Source organism: Mustela lutreola, chromosome 8, assembly GCF_030435805.1.
Source record: "Mustela lutreola isolate mMusLut2 chromosome 8, mMusLut2.pri, whole genome shotgun sequence".
Lineage (NCBI taxonomy): Eukaryota > Metazoa > Chordata > Mammalia > Carnivora > Mustelidae > Mustela > Mustela lutreola.
Window position 1 is genome coordinate 120,374,989 of NC_081297.1, and position 21,763 is coordinate 120,396,751.

Consider the following 21,763-nt stretch of genomic DNA (forward strand, 5'->3'; position numbering starts at 1 on the left):
CTTTTAAAAAACATAACATTTAAGTTTATAATTCCTAATCATTTACTAAAAGACAGTTCTCCTGACTCCAGAAGTTCCTGCCAGTTCGAATCTGATTTAGAAATTGAAAAATCTCTCTTTTTGATGCCTCTAGCTGTCTTACCTGCATATTTGGAAGTATTCTGAGCAAAACAGAAGAATGGGGTCCAGTTTTCCTTTGGAGATTTATTAAACTTAATACTGGTATTAAAATAATATTTTAGTAAATTGAAAACCTTCTCTTCAATCAAATGCTTACTGAACTAGTTTATTACTTAGGGGGAAGAAAACTTCAGCTTACTAACAACCAACAAAGGATGCCCAGTTACGCTGTGTGGGGCATATTGTGAGGGGTATGTGCAGAGGGAAGGGCAAAGGCTCAAACCTCCCAGGAAGGCACAGTCATTGCCACTTCTCATCTCTGGAGATGAAATAATTTCAAGTTTGGAAAACATAAGGATGTAATTCCTTATTTTCCAAATGAGAAAGCCAAAAGATAAAGCAGTTTAAGAAGTCCTATTTTGTCTAGCACAGAGGAAAAGAAAACAGCCTTGCAGATTTTCAATGACTATCATAGAGCTAGAGATTGAAGTATTCATAGTTAAGGCTTTAGTTTAATTAACCAAAGTTAAATAAACAAGGAAAGTATTCTTTCAATTAATTCTGATGGTGTTATTTTATCTTCCTCTTCAGTTCTGATGAAAGGGGCATAAAAACCTTGACTTTTATTCCTATTGCTTAGTGACTATGTTCAGAGAAATATGGCACTTTTGCCATCATTTTGGCAAACTTTGTTATTTTTGTATAGCCATCTGTTTCTCAGCTAGATTATTAAGGATATTCTTAACTGATCTTTCGATGTAAAAACAGAGAAGAAGGAAAAAAATAAAAACACTGAAATGTTTTTCTGTGCAATACCTAGGTGGGCGGAAGGGGGTAGAGGAAGAGAAAGAACACACAGGGATATGCTTTAAGTACTACTGAATTATAAGATAGGAATTAAGCATTTAACTTTTACAAAATCTAGTGCTACTTAAAGAACATGGCACTGCTATTTTTTTTTTTTCTCTGTCAAGTCTTCTGGACTATGAATTCCTACGATTTGCTTCTATAAATAGTATGCTTTTTATTCTTACTGGTACATGCAATGGTGACCTTATTTAGAAAAATACTTCTTTACTATGAATAATTACCTAGTAATATCCTGCCACAAAAGCCATATACGTTCACAAGGGCATCTAGACATTAAAAACAAGAAAAAAAAAGAGATAAAATAAAAATCACATGCAATTTCACCATCTAGAGATATTTCTCTTATAGGTTAGTATAGATCTTTGCTGTTAGAAGGGATGTTTGAGAGGTTTGTGTAACAACTTCTAGATGAGTTTAACAACATTTGAAAACGTTCATGACATATGAAGTGAAAATAATCATATTTTAAAAACCCAGTTCTGGATCAAGTAGGCATACTTGCCTCCATTTCTCTTGCTAAATACAATTAAGTACAACAATCTCCTACTCTCTCTAGCCAAAGGAACAGGAAAGGGGAAACCTAGCAAAACAGAAAACCTTTAGACACTAACCACCCTACTTCACACAAACACCACAGAAAATGAAACAAAACACTGCTCCAGGGACACCTGTGTGGCTCAGTCATTAAGCATCTGCCTGTGGCTGAGGTCATGATCTCAGGATCCTGGGAAAGAGCCCCTCACTGGGCTCCCTGCTCCATGGGAAGCCTGCTTCTCCCTCTCCCACTCCCCCTGCTTATGTTCTCTCTCTCTGTCAAATAAATAAATAAAATCTTTAAAATAAAACACAACACTGCTCTGTTTTCACCCCAGTCAGCAAAATCCAGAAGTGGGGTATAGATCTCTATGCTTACCTGAGTGTAATGAAGACTCTCAACTTCTTCACGAGGGTGGTAGCAGAGAAGGTTGAGTAGGGAGCTGGGACTTTCACTTCTGTCTGGTAGCAGGCATTACGCCCCATGGTTTCAGTGGAAGCAACATGAGGATCCTGGATTTCTATTGCCATCTAACCATAGTATGTACTTTCCTTTTTCCCCACCAGTGTCAGAGGAGACAAAGCAGGAAGCCAGAACATTCACCATGATCTAGTATAAGGAGCCCTCTATCTGCAGTATCAGTGGAAGTCATGTAAGAAGCTTGTGATTTTTTTTTTTTTTATCCTGCGTGTATTGTGTATTGTGTTAGGAAACTCTAAACCTTACTGAAATCTCTGTTTTAGCAGACCTCTTCTGACATGTGGCTATGAGAGTCTTGGTTGCTCAGCTGCTTGCTCAACCTATTTGATATCCTAAGGGAGGAAACCTTGTTACACCTAAGCAGAAATGGTATTTCACATTCTCCACTGAGGGCACTGCTCTGCCTAGAAGAGGGAAAAGCATCTCCCAATGCAAAAACCAGGAAATCTCAACTTGTATTGGGAAAGATAATAGATGATAACCCCGAGAAGATACCTATGTGGAGATTAACTGATAAAGATTTCAAAGCAGCATTATAAAAATACTTCAGTGAGCATTATGAACAGGCTTGAAACATGAAAAATTGTAAAATCTCAAGAAAAAAATAGAAGATACCAAGTAGAAATTTTAAAACTGAAAATATAACAACTGAAATGAAAAACTTGATGGATTGGCCCAATATCAGAAAGAAGTAGACAGAGGAAAGAATACATAAACTTGAAGACACTACAATACAAATTATCCAATCCAAACAAAAGTGAAAAAATAGACTGAAAAAGAACAAGACCCAGGAACCTGAAGGACTATAATAAAAAATCTAAAATTGGAGTCCAGAAGGAGAGCAGAAATAGTATGGGGCTGGAAAGTATCTGAAGTAGTGGCTGAAAATGTCTCAAATTTGGAAAACAAAACAAAACAAAACAAAACAACAAAAACCATAACCTTCAAATTCAACAAGCCAAGTGAATTCCAAACAGGCTAGACCCAAAGAAAAGTTTTACAGATGTGGCTTAGCCTTAATTATATTAAAAGTTCTCCTTTTGTTGGTTGCTTTTAGCAGATTATTTTTAACTTTGACTAAATTATGGTGTCTCTACAAATAGAAATTATGCAGCTATTCTCGTAAATCAAATATGGACCCAAATTTCTCATTCTCTCCATTGAGGGGTGGAGTTTATTTTACCTCCCCTTAATTAAAGTCCTGTGACAGTTTATCACATGGAATGCAATGGAGGCAATCTTGTGCTAATTCCAGGTCTAGCTGTTAAAAGGAATATCAGTTTCTGTTTCCTCTTTCTTGGAATGATCATTATAGGGAAATTCTGTCAGAACAAAGCCACCATGCTGAGAGAAACCCAAGCCCCATGGAGAAGCTACAGTGCCTGACTTACACATCAACTGTCAGTCATGTGAGTGAGCTCATTTGGACAAATTCCAACTCAAATGATCCCCCAGATCACTGCATCCCCAGACAACACGATGTAGTAAATCAGAACTGCCTAGATGAGCCTGGTCAACCACAGAATAATGAGATATAATAAAATAGTTATTTTAAGCCATAAGCTTTGAGTTTCTTGTTAGGCAGTAGCAGATGCCTGAAAAAAAACTAATAAAAACTGTCAGAAATAAAAATAGAAATAAAACTTAGGAAATAAAAACTATTAGAAAATAAACTTTGATGATGTGAGAAAATATTGATTTTAATGTTAAATGCAAAAAGAAACAAAGTATGATAGATATTGTTTAAAAGCTTATAATACAGATGATATAGTTAGTACTTCAGTTATATGTGTATGATATAATCATCTTTGTTTTTTATAATTGTATAACTAGAAGGAAATACATGTATACATATATATTTACTATACATAAACATAAAAATATATTAATATAATATAGTATATAATTAAATGTACTAATATATTATGTTATATGTTTATATGTATATATAAATTTATATTATATATTTATTTATATTTATCTTGGCCTTTTATAATTTTATGACTAGAAGGAAATGTAATGTTACCAGTAGTTGAATAGCTAATTTCCTAAATCTCTATACTTTTTACAATTAACAGGCAATACTAGATGTAAGAGAAAACACTTTCAGTATTTTCTCTATCAATTAACAATGGACAGAATAAATATGATAGTATGGGGAATAAAGTACACATAATAATAATTAGATCTCAGTTTGGAAGAGATATTAAGAGTAGTATATATAATTTTATATACTACTCTCTCTCTATATGTGTGTGTGTGTGTGTGTGTGTGTATAATGTTATAATTTAGACAAATAAAAATTATTAGGAGAGTGAATCCAGTTATAAGAAACACCAGTTCTAATTTAGCTTTGCTCTGATGACTAAATAATTGTTTAGAGTGTCAGAAGGTCAATAAACATTGCCTCTTACTAGCAAGGTATATTTACAGTTCTAATTTATGATTGAATTACTTCTGTTTTAAAGTTAAAATTATTTTTAGAAACAGTTTTTTGTAAAAGTATTTAGAAGTGTATTATCCCTCTGATATGCTAATTAGAATCTCTAAGCAATATATACATCATAGAGAGTAAGACATGAAAGGGAACTTTATTAACCTCTAACTAGTTAACCTTTCAATTTTGAGAGAGATAAATGTAAGCTAAGGAACCGATCAGATTTATAATGCAAGACAGAAACTGTAAGGGGGAGAGTAAATTTGGTAATCACATTGGGTCATGAGACATTATACAACCTTCCTGAGGTGGGGGTGTTGGGGTGAGTAGGGATGAGATATAGATAATCCCACCAAGGAGGATTTAGAGGAAAATTAGGTTCTAAGAAGTAGCAATATGTATAGTTTTGCTTATAGTAAGTCATCATTTGGAAAACCAGTGTATATAACCTTGGAAAAATTTTGGGTGTTACATTATGTTATGCAGCATGCCAAAATTAAGTGGGTGATATGTTTTAGAAAGTGAGAACTCTAAATTTTTCCACAAATGGCACATTATCTACTTGAACACTCCAAGGATTTTTATAGAATTAAAATAAAATTCATTAGTTCTCTACTATAAGCCAACCATATGCAAACACAGTATTCTGCTAGAGGGAGATATTCTGTCCCTCAACAACAATCTCTACTAGGGAAGACAAACAATAATTCATTCGTTTAGTCACATATTTTTTTATTGGGCACATTTGTATTCCATTCACTTTAATATAGTCTGGGATACACTAATAAATAAAATAAAGTACCTACTCTCATGGAACTTATATTTAAGAGAGGAAAAAATATAAGCACACAAAGATATGTATAATTAAAGTATTAGTAATAAGTGCTATAGACAAAAATAAGGTAAGATAATGGGGCTATTTTAAATATAATGATTTGGGAAAACATTTCTGAGAAGATTATATTTGAGCAAAAACTTAAATGAAGTGAGAAACAGAAGAAACTACATAAATAAATATTTATTTGAAAGTGTTGGGGTATAAACAAAGTGAAGAATATACAAATCACATCACCATTTATTTGACATATAAATATTTCCAAAGATTTATATAATCTAGCCAATGTCAGTAAGTTACTCTAGTGGCAGTCTTTTCTCAATTAGAGAAAATCTTCTGTGTAACTTAAACAAATGTTTTCATGTAAGGTGAATTTTTTTTTACATTTGCTAATGCTTGTATACCTTGCTTAATGAGATATTTATGTTATTCAGTTACTTACAAATAAACTTTAGTTACTTACAAATAAACTTTAATTATAAATTAATATGTTCTCCCTGACATAAAAATTAGAAAATTAGAAATGCTACCATGGAGAAACATTCACCCAACTCTTTAAAAAAGATAAAGCATAATTTTATAAATCATACAAAAGGAAACTGTTTCATGGTAAAAATTATGACTTTTTACTTTTTTGTGTTTTTTTTAATTTTTGACTTTCAAAATAAGAATAATAGTACTAGAATAATTAAAAATTTTCCAAATAAAAGTAACTTTCTCAGACTGCTTTCCTCTGGAGAGTTCTTCAAATTAGAAGAGGAAACACAAAAATTTGCATGTTTCTTTGAATATTTTCTAAGAAATTAAATAATCTTTGTCAATACACCTTATGCTATATCCCAGTTAAGGAAGGGTATGTTTAAAATCCTCAAGACAAAAGCTGTGGTGTATCATCTGTTTATTGTTTACCATCTTTGAATCTGTGTTTGGTTTATATTAAAATTTTTTTTGTTCTCGGTTTGTTTGAGACAACTTTCCACATTTTGTTGGTTTTCCTGGGTCATTTTTCCAGTTGATTTTTTTTTCTTAATACATAATTAAAATTAGTATTTTCAGGTGTTTTTGAAAGCAAGTATACCATTGAAGTAATGTTTTGAAACTCAGGGATTTATAATGTTTTCATCAGGATTTTTTTTTTTTTTTAAAGTCAAGATTTCAAAAGGCCATTCTCCAAAACAATCGTTTCCTATCAGATTTTTTGGAAAAATTACTCTAAAAACCCCAGAGAATAGGTCAAAAAGAGTCAAAACAAATTTTAACTTTGACCATATGGGTAAATTACTCAAATTTGTGAATCCAAATAAGTGTGCCAAATAAAGTTAAAACCCTTGAAAAGTGGTAATTTCTGATTTTCTTTCTTTCTTTTTTTTAAAATAGTTTACAGATGTTTTCCAATCATACTTGTTCTCTTACTTATGGAAGAAAATGAGATTCTTGCCACAGCATTTTTTTTTTTCTTTCTAGAGATAACTGACCATTAATTTTATATTTTATAAAACAGGTGTGGTATGCTTGAATAGTGGCATTTGAGATCTAAAGATATACTAAAAATGTAAGAAAATTCAATGCAAGTGATTTCACTGATACAACTCTTCCAGGTAGAAAATGATATAAAATTGGAAAGGAGCTCTAGAATTCCTAGGTTTGCTTTTTCCCCATTGTCTTATATTAGGAAACTGGACTGAGGAAATATAATCATCATCAACAACATTTTGTTGAGGATTTACTTTGTTCCAGAACTTGATGTCATGGCATCATCTTATTCTGTCATTTAATCCCACAAGAATTCCATATGGTATGTTGCAGTCATTATTACAATCTTGTGAAGGCTCCAGTAGATTAAATTTCCAGTTCCTAAGTGGTAGAGCTAAATGTCTCTATTGTCTACATGTATTTGGTGTCAGAGCTCTAATTAGAATAATTTATAACCAAATTTTTTTCTCCCTCCTATCCCATTGTTTAGTTTGTTGTCAATAAATTATAAATATTTTTTCTCCTTAAATCCAACATGGTTAAATTTATCATGTCAATCATACTTAGTTTTATCATTGGTTTGTCTTGTTTTATTTTTTTTCTGACTCCAAAAGTTTCAGAGCTCAGAACTTTATTTTTGGTTTTAGTTGATTTTTATTTTGAGATGACAACTGGCTCATCCAAGAAACTCTTATCCAACACACTTATAATTTTTTATCTTTAATACTCAGGATGTTGAGGAGGACTAGTGAAACAGTTCTAACTTTTGACATTTTACAAAATATACTTTTTTTTTCAATTTATTTTCAGTGTTCCAGAATACATTGTTTATGCACCACACCCAGTGCTCTATGCAATACATGCCCTCCACAATACCTACCACCAGGCTCACCCACCCTGCCACCCCCCTCCAAAACCCTCAGTTAGTTCCTCAGAGTCCACAATCTCTCATGGTTCGTCTTAACTTTTGACATTTCTTAAATGCTTTTTCTTTTAACTTATCTGACTCCAGAAATTCTAGAGATCTGCTACTAATTGTAATGGAATTCTATTTATCTCTTATTTATCTCTTATGTAATGCTGAACTAAAATTTAACTAAAACACATTTAGGAACACTTACCAAACAGAGAAGTTTTGAGAAATAAATGATAGCAATTATTTTTAAAACACTCAGAAAAAAAAAAAAAAAAAAAAACCCAAGTTGTTCTAAATGTTTTAAAGTGGAACTTTAATGCAGCCTACCAACCCTATAAATACCCCAAATCACATTTTTTCTCTCCTTTCTTTTTCTCTTCTCTCTCAAACTTTTAGAGAGAATAGACTATACCCACTCTTTCTAATATGCTTTTATTTTCTTTTGTTACTAACCAACCGCTATCTACTTCAGCTTTGACACACTGAAATTTTTGTCATCACCAGCAGTTAAGAGCCAACGGTAGAGGGCACATTTATCTTTTTCTGTTGGTGTCTTTTACTACTTCTTTTTTGATCTTCGACATTGTGGAGCACCCAAATCTTTAAAAGGCCCCATTTTCTCAAAGTCTATGATATCATTCTTTCCTGGATTTTCTTCTATATAGACCTCTTGTCTACTTGAGGTCTTTTCCTATTTTACTTAATAAATATGAGTGTTTTACATAACATCCTGTGCTTTTATTATTTTCTCTTTTTTTATACTCTTTTTCTGATAACTCATCCATATCTATACACTTTATTAATGTTTATGAGCTGGTAGCTTCCAAATCAATAAATTCCAGATTTAATTGCTGAGCTTCAAAGGATTAGTCTAGACCTTTCACTTAGAAAATTCTCAAACAGAATTTAGCTTTTCTTCCAGATCTTTTCTTCTCCTGAAGAAGAGAAGATGTTTCTCCTGAATATGTTTTTTTGAGATTTCTACATATATCTAATCTTTAACCCAAAAACCTGGGATTTTTCTTAGTGTACTTATTCAACACAAACAATAGTCCATGTTTTTTCTATTCATCTTCTTTAATTTCTTCCCAATTGTTCCAAACTGTCTATTATTACTAATATTGCCTTAATATTACCTTAATTCAGAATTATCAGGGTTTATAAAACACTCTCTCAAACCAGTAGAGAAATTTTGAAAACAAAATGGCATTTGGGAGTCTATAGATAGCAGATAAAAGCATATTTATTCTAATCAAGCCAAAGTGGAAGACTCGAAGTGCTATTCATTTTGTATCTGTCTTTACCTCCTGTTGGGACTTCTGTGATACCTCTATATCCTCTGAGCCTTAGAAAAAGTGCATTTAAAATACTTCCTTCATTTTTCTGAGAGAAACTAGACCCCCAAAAGGCTACACCTGTATGATTCCCTTATATGGCATTCTGGAAAAAGACAGCTATAGGAATAGAAAACAGATCATTAGTTTCTGGGGATTAGGAAAAAAGGAGGAAGTGGCTATATAGGAGCCACACAGTGGGACTTTTAAGGTTATAGAACACCATACTGCTGAAGTGGATATGTTTTTTCACCATCAAAAAAGGTATTTACGGGGGGGAGGAGTCAAGATGGCGGAGAAGTAGCAGGCTGAGACTACTTCAGCTAGCAGGAGAGCAGCTAGATAGCTTATCTAAAGATTGCAAACACCTGAAAATCCATCGGCAGATCGAAGAGAAGAAGAACAGCAATTCTGGAAACAGAAAAACAACCACTTTCTGAAAGGTAGGGCTGGCGGAGACGTGAATCCAAAGCAACGGGAAGATAGACTCCGGGGGGAGGGGCCGGCTCCCGGCAAGCGGCGGAGCAATGGAGCACAAAATCAGGACTTTTAAAAGTCTGTTCCGCTGAGGGACATCGCTCCAGAGGCTAAACCGGGGCAAACCCATGCGGGGTCAGCGTGGCCTCAGGTCCCGCAGGGTCACAGAAGGATCGGGGGTTTCTGAGTGTCGCAGAGCTTGCGGGTATTGGAACGGGAAAGCCGGCTACAGAGACAGAGCCGACAGTAATCTCACAGCTCGGTGTTACCTTGAACGGTCGCAGGCTTGGTGAGCTCAGAGCGCGGCCGGAGGTCAGGCAGACGGGAGTAACTGGGTGCTGTTCTCTGAGGGCGCACTGAGGAGTGGGGCCCTGGGCTCTCAGCTCCTCTGGGCCGGAGACCAGGATGCCGCCATTTGTATTCCCGTCCTCTGGAACTCTACGGAAAGCGCTCAGGGAACAAAAGCTCCTGAAGCAAACCTGAGCGGATTACTCAGCCCGGTCCCTGGTAAGGGCGGTAAGTTCTGCCTGGAACAAAGACACTTGAGAATCACTACACCAGGCCCCTCCCCCAGAAGATCCACAAGAAATCCAGCCAAGACCAAGTTCACCTACCAAGGAGTGTGGTTTCAATACCAAGGAGTACAGCAGAATTCCAGAGGAGGAGAAAGCAAAGCACGAACTCATGGCTTTCTCCCTGTGATTTTTTTTAGTCTTGCAGTTAATTTAATTTTTTTTCTTTTTCATTTTTTGTTTTTTTTCATGCCTTCTGGTAAAATTTTTTTTTAACTTTTACCCTTTTCTTTTTTAACGTTATTAAACTAGTTTATCTAATATATATATTCTTTCTTTTTTATATTTTTCTTCATTGGTTTTCTTTTTTTAAAAATTTTTTTCCTTTCTTTTTTTTTACTTTTTTTTTCTTTCTTCCTTTCTTCTCTTCTGATTTGGTTAAAGCATATTTTCCTGGGGTTGTTGCCATCCTTTTAGTATTTTACTTGCTCCTTCATATACTCTTATCTGGACAAAATGACAAGGCGGAAAAATTCACCACAAAAAAAAAGAACAAGAGGCAGTACAGAAGGCTAGGGACCTAATCAGTACAGACATTGGTAATATGTCAGATCTAGAGTTCAGAATGACAATTCTCAAGGACCTAGCCGGGCTCGAAAAAGGCATGGAAGATATGAGAGAAACCCTTTCGAGAGATGTAAAAGCCCTTTCTGGAGAAATAAAAGAAGTAAAATCTAACCAAGTTGAAATCAAAAAAGCTATTAATGAGGTGCAATCAAAAATGGAGGCTCTCACTGCTAGGATAAATGAGGCAGAAGAAAGAATTAGCGATATAGAAGACCAAATGACAGAGAATAAAGAAGCTGAGCAAAAGAGGGACAAACAGCTACTGGACCACGAGGGGAGAATTCGAGAGATAAGTGACACCATAAGAGGAAACAACATTAGAATAATTGGGATTCCAGAAGAAGAAGAAAGAGAGGGGAGCAGAAGGTATACTGGAGAGAATTATTGGGGAGAATTTCCCCAATATGGCAAAGGCAACGAGCATCAAAATTCAGGAGGTTCAGAGAACGCCTCTCAAAATCAATAAGAATAGGCCCACACCCTGTCACCTAATAGTAAAATTTACAAGTCTTAGTGACAAAGAGAAAATTCTGAAAGCAGCCTGGGAAAAGAAGTATGTAACATACAATGGTAAAATTTTAGATTGGCAGCTGACTTATCCACAGAAACCTGGCAGGCCAGAAAGAGCTGGCATGATATTTTCAGAGCACTAAACGAGAAAAACATGCAGCCAAGAATACTATATCCAGCTAGGCTATCATTGAAAATAGAAGGAGAGATTAAAAGCTTCCAGGACAAACAAAAACTGAAAGAATTTGCAAACACCAAACCAGCTCTACAGGAAATATTGAAAGGGGTCCTCTAAGCAAGAGAGAGCCTACAAGTAGTAGATCAGAAAGGAACAGAGACCATATACACCTTACAGGCAATACAAAGGCACTAAATTCATATCTCTCAATAGTTACCCTGAATGTTAATGGGCTAAATGCCCCAATCAAAAGACACAGGGTATCAGAATGGAAAAAAAAACAAAACCCATCTATATGTTGCCTCCAAGAAACTCATTTTAAGCCTGAAGACACCTCCAGATTTAACGTGAGGGGGTGGAAAAGAATTTACCATGCTAATGGACATCAGAAGAAAGCAGGAGTGGCAATCCTTATATCAGATCAATTAGATTTTAAGCCAAAGAGTATAATAAGAGATGAGGAGGGACACTATATCATACTCAAAGGGTCTGTCCAACAAGAAGATCTAACAATTTTAAATATCTATGCCTCCAACGTGGGAGCAGCCAACTATATAAACCAATTAATAACAAAATCAAAGAAACACATCAACAATAATACAATAATAGTAGGGGACTTTAACACTCCCCTCACTGAAATGGACAGATCATCCAAGCAAAAGATCAGCAAGGAAAAAAAGGCCTTAAACGACACACTGGACCAGATGGACATCACAGATATATTCAGAACATTTCATCTGAAAGCAACAGAATACACATTCTTCTCTAGTGCACATGGAACATTCTCCAGAATAGATCACATCCTCGGTCCTAAATCAGGACTCAACCGGTATCAAAAGATTGGGATCATTCCCTGCATATTTTCAGACCACAATGCTCTAAAGCTAGAACTCAACCACAAGAGGAAGTTTGGAAAGAACCCAAATACATGGAGACTAAACAGCATCCTTCTAAAGAATGAATGGGTCAACCGGGAAATTAAAGAAGAATTGAAAAAAATCATGGAAACAAATGATAATGAAAATACAATGGTTCAAAATCTGTGGGACACAACAAAGGCAGTCCTGAGAGGAAAATATATAGCAGTACAAGCCTTTGTCAAGAAACAAGAAAGGTCTCAGGTACACAACCTAACCCTACACCTAAAGGAGCTGGAGAAAGAACAAGAAAGAAACCCTAAGCCCAGCAGGAGAAGAGAAATCATAAAGATCAGAGCAGAAATCAATGAAATAGAAACCAAAAAAGCAATAGAACAAATCAACAAAACTAGGAGCTGGTTCTTTGAAAGAATTAATAAAATTGATAAACCCCTGGCCCGACTTATCAAAAAGAAAAGAGAAAGGACCCAAATAAATAAAATCATGAATGAAAGAGGAGAGATCACAACTAACACCAAAGAAATACAAACTATTATAAGAACATACTATGAGCAACTCTACGCCAATAAAACAAAAGTAACTTCCATGATTGACATCCAAAGCTTTGCTCATGTGGATTCACATTAGGCTGCCCTGGGTGCCAACCAATCCTGGCACTGGGAGTGGGTCCCAAAAGGCCAAAACAAAGAAGAATCATCATGTGAGAAACAGTTTAGAGTGGAAAGTGTCATAGGGTTGGGTATATGTCAAAAAATTATTAAGGAGAATTAATAACCAAAGGTAGGGAGACTGAGTATAGACATCCAAATCCAAAAAGTAAAATATATGATTTCAATTTAGAGCCAGGGCTGAGTCAGAGCCAGACAGGAAAAAAAGGTGAGAATATGAGCAAGTTAATGGAACAGGGTTTATTTTCATTTGGGTTTCAGGCTCTCAGGAGGTCAGGCTGACTTAAAGTAGCAATGAGAGAAAAAAAATATTTAAAACATCCTATTACAAAATTTTAGAATATTTAATATGCTTTGAGAAACATCTACGTTTCTAACCCTTTTCTTTCTGCCACACCCTCATCTGTCAAAATTCATGATGGTCTAGCTCAAGTTCAACTTTCTGTTTGAAATCTTCCGTGCTCCCATCGGATGTGATTTCTCTTTCCTTTAAAATCATGCAGGTTTTATTTATCCTGTTTGTAGAGAATACAAGTTTGTCAGCACAGTGAAATTGCAAACTGGTCTTTAAGGTTTGAAAATTTACAGAAGCCTGGGGTGGCATATATTATGTCCGTTTATGTGGCATATTGTGTGTAACTTTTAGTGAACTAGCAAAATGACAAAGTGCTATAAATGTACACATATCTATTAAGAGAAAAACAATAAGGAAGATTGTCACCCAGGACAAGTACACTCCTCTTGGAAGCTGTGTTTTATCTCAGTAGCTAATACTTTCACTTATCTGCTAGGTACTTTCCTGCTTGCTTTTGAGTCATAAATTTTTCTTTAAAAGCTGGTATAGTTCCCACTGTGAGAGTTTACACATTAAATTTTAATCTAGAACATTTCCTTTGCATATCTTGGTAAGATTTAAGTTAGGCCTCCAAGCCACCAACATTTTCTAGTTAATCATGTTTCATTAATGCTGTTGAGATTAAGACAGAAGAGGAAAAAAAGGAAATGTGACAGATTGTCATTCTTTCATTTTAAAGAAATAAAGATACCAGTGCATTATTATATTGCTGCTATTTCTCATATTTTACAGATTTTCAAATTAATGAGATTACTTCAATATTTTCGATTCCTGAAATTTTTCTTCTGGGATGTGATAGTCTTTTTATGTAATGAACTATTGCTATTTATGATTATGTTGTATTGCCTCTGATCTACAAATTGACTTTCTTTTCGTATTGATTTATGATCAATTTATGATATACTCTGAAATGAACTTTTGGTATCTCACATAATGAAGCTGTAACTCTTCTTATAACTTCTTACTTGACTTTTCCATTAGGAACCCCCACAGGTGCCTGAAGCTCAAAACCCCAAATCCTACTGTTTACCCACTCTATCCCTTCTTTTGTAGGGATCTTCTTCTAGTATCTGGGGTTATTCTGGTTCTCTGTCCCTTATCTCCCACATCCAACCAAATACCAGTTCTTCTCAGACCACATAATTTGTATCAGATACAAATTATTAGGATTTTAGATGATACATCCATAGTCCCCCTTATTCTTTGCCTAGTGCAGAGCCAATTGAAAAACGGTGTCAGGAGTGATGATAATATTGTGTTAATTGGGCTAACTGCTTGAAGTCAGCCTTAGGAGAGTTAATGCCTAGATTGCCATGTCATGGTAGCCCTGGATTCTCTCATACCTCCCATTTGTGTCTTTAGAAAGTTCTGTGGGTAAATTTAGTGTTGAAAATGAACTTAAGCTTTCTGTTCCCACCATTCTGGTAGAGAGAGGAGAAAAGAATGAAATCCTCAGAGAGAGTAAATAATGACATGAAATGTAGACCAATGACTTGCACTGTTTGTCTTCTAGAATTTGCCGTATGCCAATAACTGTTTATACCTCTTTTTTTTAAATGTAATTATTTATAACTTTTCCCCTCCATGAGAGTAGGAACTCTGAAAGTACAGATGTATGCTGCAAGATAAATGACCAGTACATTTTTGCTTCAGGATGTTTATCACTACACAAATATCAAAAATACACAAAACAAATATTTAGGTTGGAAGTAACCTAATATCCATTATATGAGCAGATTTGATGAATTGTGTATAACCACAATGGAATATTGCACATATTCTGAAAGTCATGTTTTTAAAAGTATATTGAGTAATAATAAATTTTAAAAACCTGGCATCATAGGTAGTTAAATAAGTTGCACAGTAGTTTATAAAAATTATATATCAGTATTTAAAATTTACCTACATATATTTATATGTAAAAACATAATTTCTAATAGGAAACATATCAAAATATTAACCATGTTTTTAATATTTTCTTTATGCTTTTATATATGATTTTATATTTTCTTTATGCTTTTTGACTTTTTCCAAATAATAAATATTAGAAAAAATAACGTAAAACATAATTCTGTGAACTATGGTTCACTGGTTTTCTACCTCTGGTGCACAGTTTTCGTCACAGTATTGACGTGCAATAAATCTTGCTGAATTTCTAGGAATATTGGGGAAAACTGGTTTGTTGACATCTTTTTTAAAGCTTTCAATCATTATGTTCCTATAAATGCTCTGGTAAGTTAATCTGAAAATGTGTATTTAAAATTATTTCTCCATCTTCTCAAATAAGGCACCAACGTATCATTATTAGCTTCACCTATCCATTCTTTCTCTTGGGAAAACAAACGAACACACACATGCAAGAGAACTTCCTATTATCTGAGAAATGAATCTTCAGGGTGATTAGTAAGGGTAGACCCATCTGCCAATTCCTAAGTAAAACATGCTATGTTGATTTTAACATATCCAAATTGGATATTTAAGTTGGTCTTCCAATGTCTGTTAATTTTCCTTTTCTATGTTTATGTCTCAGCTACTCTACCCACCCCATATGGCATTCTTTCTGGGTATCTGTATCTATATTCATAGTTCATTAAGAACATTAAATTGTCTAAATATAGTAATTCTATATTTTTATTGAGGAATTTGGTTCTTCTCCTTGTTTTTCATATGAAGAGGTATAATTTCCTGTAGAACTAAAAGAGACACACAGCTGTTGAGACCTTTTGTCTCAAAATATTTTGTTTTTGTATTAATGTAAGTTATTGAATTTTTTCTTTCTATGTAACTTTCTTTTAAGCATGCTTTGTTAAAATTATGTCATATTTTAAACATTTTTCTTGTATTGACAGGAGTTTCTTTTATAAGTCTCTCTATGTTGCCAGTATCTTTACTTAGCTCTTTGTACTGATAACCACAAAGAACAATGGGAAGCTACTTATTGCAGAGGGTAACTAGGCATACCTTTTGAATTTGTACAGAAATCTGTGGCCTACTGAATGTTTGATACAAATGTTTGGTATAAATTCTTAATGTTAGCCAATAAAAATCTGCCTTAGCAATTGAACCACTTTTTCTCTTGGTTTATAGAACCATAATCATAAATGCTTTTCATTTTTACCCAAAGTCTCTTTTCAGTTTTAGTGTTTCTTTATTATTCTTTATGACTGTCTTCTATTTCCTGAATGTCAAAATATACCTGTATTTCCAATACTAAAGGTATCACAGATCTGGGTTTCCTTGATGTCAAATGCAGACTCTAAGAGAGCTCCCAATGATTTTTGCTTTCTGGGTGTTGTGCCCTGAGTAATTCTTTCCACTTAAATGTGGATTAGATTTAGTAACTCCTTTCTAGTGAGTAGAATGTAGCAGAGAAGATGAGATGTTATAAGACTAGATTTCAGAAAGACTATGGCTTCTGTCTTGGCAGTCTCTCTCTAGACGTCATCCAGCAAAGAACTGAGGCCATCAGTTCAACAGCCCATGAAGAACTAAATCCTAACAATAACAATGTTGAGGGAAGTTGAAAGTGGATCATCTCCCAGTTGGGTCTTCAAGTGAGATTACAGTCTTAGCCAGCACCCAAAATACAACCCATGAAAAAACCTTGAGCCAGAGACACCAAGGTAAGCCACACTTAAATTCCTAACCCACAGAGATAGTGAGATTACTGTTCATTTTTTAAGGTGCAAAATTTTGGAAGAATATGTTATAAAGAAATAGATAACTAAAACACCCAGCCATATACCTTTTCTGATATTCTTACATAAAGGGAGTTTTATAAGTATAATTTTATAATTATTTTACCTTAAGAAGGGTGGGAATTCAAGACTTGCAAGATGTTGGACTATGTTTAAGTTCAGAATATACAATCTTGGTTAAAAGAGATAGATATGATCTTACGTTTTCTAGCATATTACTGCAATATTGTCTATTCCTTAGTGCAAGCAATGATCAGAGAAGATGCAGACCTCCATGTCAAAAGAGCTAAACACAGAATTGCTTAAGTCTGTGAGATATCAGTTCTCACTTCTTAGGACACAAGCTTGAGAAAGATAAAGCAAAATAAATGGGGCTACCACTCTTATTAACAGAAGCTGGAGGAAAAGGAAAGAGAGAGGAACTCTGATATTGAACTCTCATCATAGGCCAGGGCTGTAGGATTTGGCATGCTACATTCTGCCTATTTAAATCAATTTAAGATCTGTAACTCTACTTCTTGGTTTAGTCTCAGAGCAAACTCAGCTGTGGTCAAGCCACATTTCTGAGAGAGGCATCAGCATCCACTTCTACCTCAAGAGAACTTTGCTCTGACTAAAGGATAACCCATTACAGTGATACAAATTGGAGCAGCATCTTTGTTTTCAGTCTTTACCCTGTGACTGTGCTGACGTCAACACCCTCTGCCCCTAAAATACTTGCCTGGCTAATGCATCAAGGACAGAGACACCTAATCTAAGTTGTACAAATCCAATTCTTTTTCTTGGAAACATGAATATTGAACAGAGCCCCATAAAGAATAAGGGTTACTAGCGCAGAGATAACTAATAACAACACTCAAGAGAAGATTCAATAATTTCTGATGTTGAAGACCCAGAGCAGTCTTTGTCTTGAGACTGTGTCAAGGCAAGATGGTGGTTCAATATGTTTTTCACTTCTGTGGGCTATCTTAGTAATCTAGTAAATTTAACTTTTTTGCTTGAGTTAGCCAGAGTAATTTTCAGTTATTTAATAGTTATGCCTTAACTTACCTTATTTATATTCTACATACCTACTAAATAAACTTATGCTTAAAGACGTTGGTCCATTACAAGTTTGTAATTTAGTCTTTCCACACAGGTGAGTTAAAAAAAAAAAAAACAAATAAACTGTTTTTATAACTCAGTTGGTTACGATTTTTTTAATTAAATAATTTTGAATTTCTTATAGATTAATGAAAACAAGAATATGTGGCATATGCAGATAAATCATTAGGGCATTTCTGCTTGGTGTCTTTTTGTTAGTTTTTCTATAGTCCCAATTACTTTCTTCCTACTTATTTTTCTTATTTATTTTGATTTGACTTCTAATACATTTTTGCATACACATAATCATAGATATGGAGTGATATATATCCATCTCATGATTTTACTTCTATGAAGTATCTTAAATAGTCAGACCCACAGGAGCAGAAAATAGAACGGTGGTTGCAGGTTTCAAGAGGCTGTGGCAAGGGAAAGTTGCTGTTTGATGGATATAAAGTTTCAGTCATGCAAAAGGAAAAATTTCTAGAGATCTGCTGTGTACCACAGTGTCTAAAGCTGATAATACTGTATTATACATTTAAACATTAAGACAGTAGATCTTGTGTTATATATTTTTTACCACAGGTTTTTAAAAAGCTACTTTCAAAGTGATACGAACAAATGTCTAGCCAAAATAAGATGCAGTTATGATTTTTGATCAACTTGTATCTTAAAAACAAATACTGAATTTAAGATGTGGAAAATATCCTTAGAAGGCAAGACCATAAAATCTCAGGTCCATTCTAAAATCCAGTGGAACCTTGTGACCTCTTGTATGTAAGACACAGCTTGAGACCATATCTTGGTAAGACTGCTACTTTCATGTAGCTTTTATGCAGTCTCTCAGGAAGTATTCTGAATCACTAAGTCTGATTAAAACGGCATTGGAGAAGTTCTCTTATTACTCTAATTAATTTAGAGCCATCTGGAAGAGCAAGATAGTATTTTAGTCTAATGTTATCTTACAAGTCTATTATTACAATTTAGTAATTGGAAAGATTACTCTCATTCTCCTTAGAAAAAGACCCAGTACAGTACAATGATTAAAAGTGTGAGATTTCAAATTATTGAAAATCTTAAGTCTCCTGGATTTTAGCTGTTCCTCCATTTTAAAGAGTCTTGGTCAGATCTTCCTGGCAGATTTCCCTATCAGTGTTGTACTCTAAGGAATTTTTACTTGATGGATGAATATTTATGCCTGTTTGGTTAACCCTCTTCTGTGGCTGAGCAGCTGTGTCCTCCTGGCTATGAAACTTGGTTGGGTTAAATTAAAATGACATTGCCATTTTGTTTCTCCTTCCACTGCTGCCGGCATGTGGGAAGGGAAACAACTTCAGGCATTTATTCAACAAATATTTATTCAGGCCTTATTAGATGCCAGAAACTGAAGATTGTTAACAATAACAACAAAAAACATTACGGTTTCTGACTTCACAGAGCTTGTCCTCTAGGGTATCCAAAATGGTATCCAAAATCCATACTTCTGCAACACATCCAAACTGCAAGGGTCCAATCTCCAAGTAAGGGATTTTTGGGGATATTGCTTACTTTCTTCCCCCAAACAGCATCCCACTCTTAATTATGGTACATATGTGTCAAAGATGAGCATCTCCCTCTTATTTAAATAAAATATTATTAAAAATGACAAATATATTTTAGATTCTGCAGTAAGAGATCTTGGTACTTTACTAATATCTTTATAAATAGAGATTCCTTTATTGTTTCTTGTTGTGCTTATTATTTTGGCCAATGTAATATGCAGACGTGGAGTCATACACCATTATCTTCTCTGGAAGTCTAATTTGATTCAAGGTTGCACATTGAAAAAATGACTGATAAACATTCCTCTAATCTTTGCCATCTAGGTCACTATTTCAACTGCTTTTCAAAAATGATTCATGAATGCAGACTCAGATTTAAAATTTTATGAATAAACTTAACTTTTTTGCAATCAAACTTTATTTTATTTTGTTTAAAACCATTTTATTTATTTATTTTAGAGAAAGAGAAAGAGAAAGCACATGACTGGGGGAGGGGCGGGGCAGAAGGAGAGGGAGAGAATCTCAAGCAGACTCCCTACTGAGCATGGAAACTGACTCATGATCTGTGAGATCATGACCTGAGCTGAAATCATGAGTCAGATATTTAACTGACTAAACCACTCAGGCACCCCTTAACATTCTTACATACATCTTTCCAAAATGTCTCATAGTCATACACACACTGAAGGCACACCCATGATTTTGCCTACTCCTTTTAATTTAAATAAGTAAAATTATTTAATGCTATAAGTCTACTTTGTAATTAGCTTTTATCCCAGAAAATATATCATGGACATATTTAGATTTCAAAAAGTATAGGTCTATAGCATCTTTTAATGGTTGCATTTAGTCCATTTCATGCCATAATTTGTTTACTCAACCTTCATATTTAGTTTTTTTCTTTTTTGTTTGTTTTTAGGAAATTTCATTCAGGTAATGTCTAGTTCCTTGTTATAAACTTTTTATTTATTTGTATCCATTTAATACTTCACAAAGACTCATTTCACCCACTATAATTCTTAAAATTAGAAATAATTGCACACACTATTGTATTATGAAGTAACATTGATTCCATACTTTATGCAACAAACATTGGTAATTTGGGTTTAGCATTTTTCTCTGGCCACTTTCCATTAGTTTCAAACTGTTCTCCTTCCAAATTTAGTAATGTTTATTCCAGAATGAATGTATTAAATCTGAACTGTTTCGTGAAAGCAGCCAACCTCCAAAGTAAGAATAAAGAGAAAGACAAACATACCATCCATCCAGGAGCTGGGGCATTACCAAGATAATTCTATCATCTGTCTCATCCACAGTGTGAGATTTTGCATTCTTGTCTACTGGTTTCCTTGGCTGCAGCCAGGAGAAGGAAAGAAGAGAGGTATCTTCCTTACCCCCAAACACATTCAAGCAAGCACAAACGAAGGCAGAAGTATTGTGAATTTGCCACCGAGTCACATCTGGCTCTTGCCTCCCACTCCTTGGTATTTGATTATGGTATTCCTGGTTTAGAGGGACAGGAGAAGAAAACAAAGGAGACCTCATGAACTCCTTCGAGGTAAAGCAGCTAATAATAATAGCTAGCGTTTATTTAGTATTTATTGAGTACCAGGAATTGGTCTAAGTCTTTTATATGTGCTAATTATTATACCGGTCCCATGAAGAAGTTATCATTATTATTTGAAGTTTATAGATAAAGAAATGGTACAGAGAAATTTAGCAACAAAAATCAAGCAGCCAGTGAATGACAGAATGGGGTTTCAACCCCGGTCAGTCTTATTTTACAACCTGCCTTCCCAACCAATTTCCTGTGTCTCTATCTATAGAGGTAGAGATTATAGAGATTATAGAGATTCCTCTATCTCTATCTATAGCTTTATTAAGCTAACTAAATGAAATAAATGCTTGGCAGCCCAGGCATTTAAATTTCTGACAGGATTTATCTACCAAACTTAGTTTTCAATTAGCAATAATCGCGCCTCGGATAAACCTCATTGGCTACGATACTGCCACTGCGCAAAGCTATCTACCAAACTTAGATTAAGATTAATCATTATAATCAGACAACATAAAAGAGGTTATTGTTAGTCCCCACAGACACTGTTCTAACTTTACGATGAGCTTCAATTATGTCGTCAGCGCTGATTGTGGAGACGTTCTTCTAGACCCTGATGATCTTGATCTTCAAAACTCTTAGCTGGTGGTCTTGTAACGGCCAATTCCATTGCAGACTGTT

General features: G+C 34.5%; 1 long non-coding RNA gene and 1 pseudogene across 1 annotated transcript; one reads left to right on the plus strand and one right to left on the minus strand.

The window, feature by feature from the left end:
- Positions 1-1,516: 1,516 nt before the first annotated feature.
- On the plus strand, positions 1,517-3,053 carry LOC131837994 (uncharacterized). The gene is made up of 2 exons (XR_009356400.1): positions 1,517-2,177; positions 2,272-3,053. It is a non-coding gene; the product is annotated as an uncharacterized LOC131837994 (long non-coding RNA).
- An 18,347-nt stretch (positions 3,054-21,400) lies between these two features.
- On the minus strand, positions 21,401-21,551 carry LOC131839935 (U4 spliceosomal RNA; annotated as a pseudogene).
- Positions 21,552-21,763: the final 212 nt, after the last annotated feature.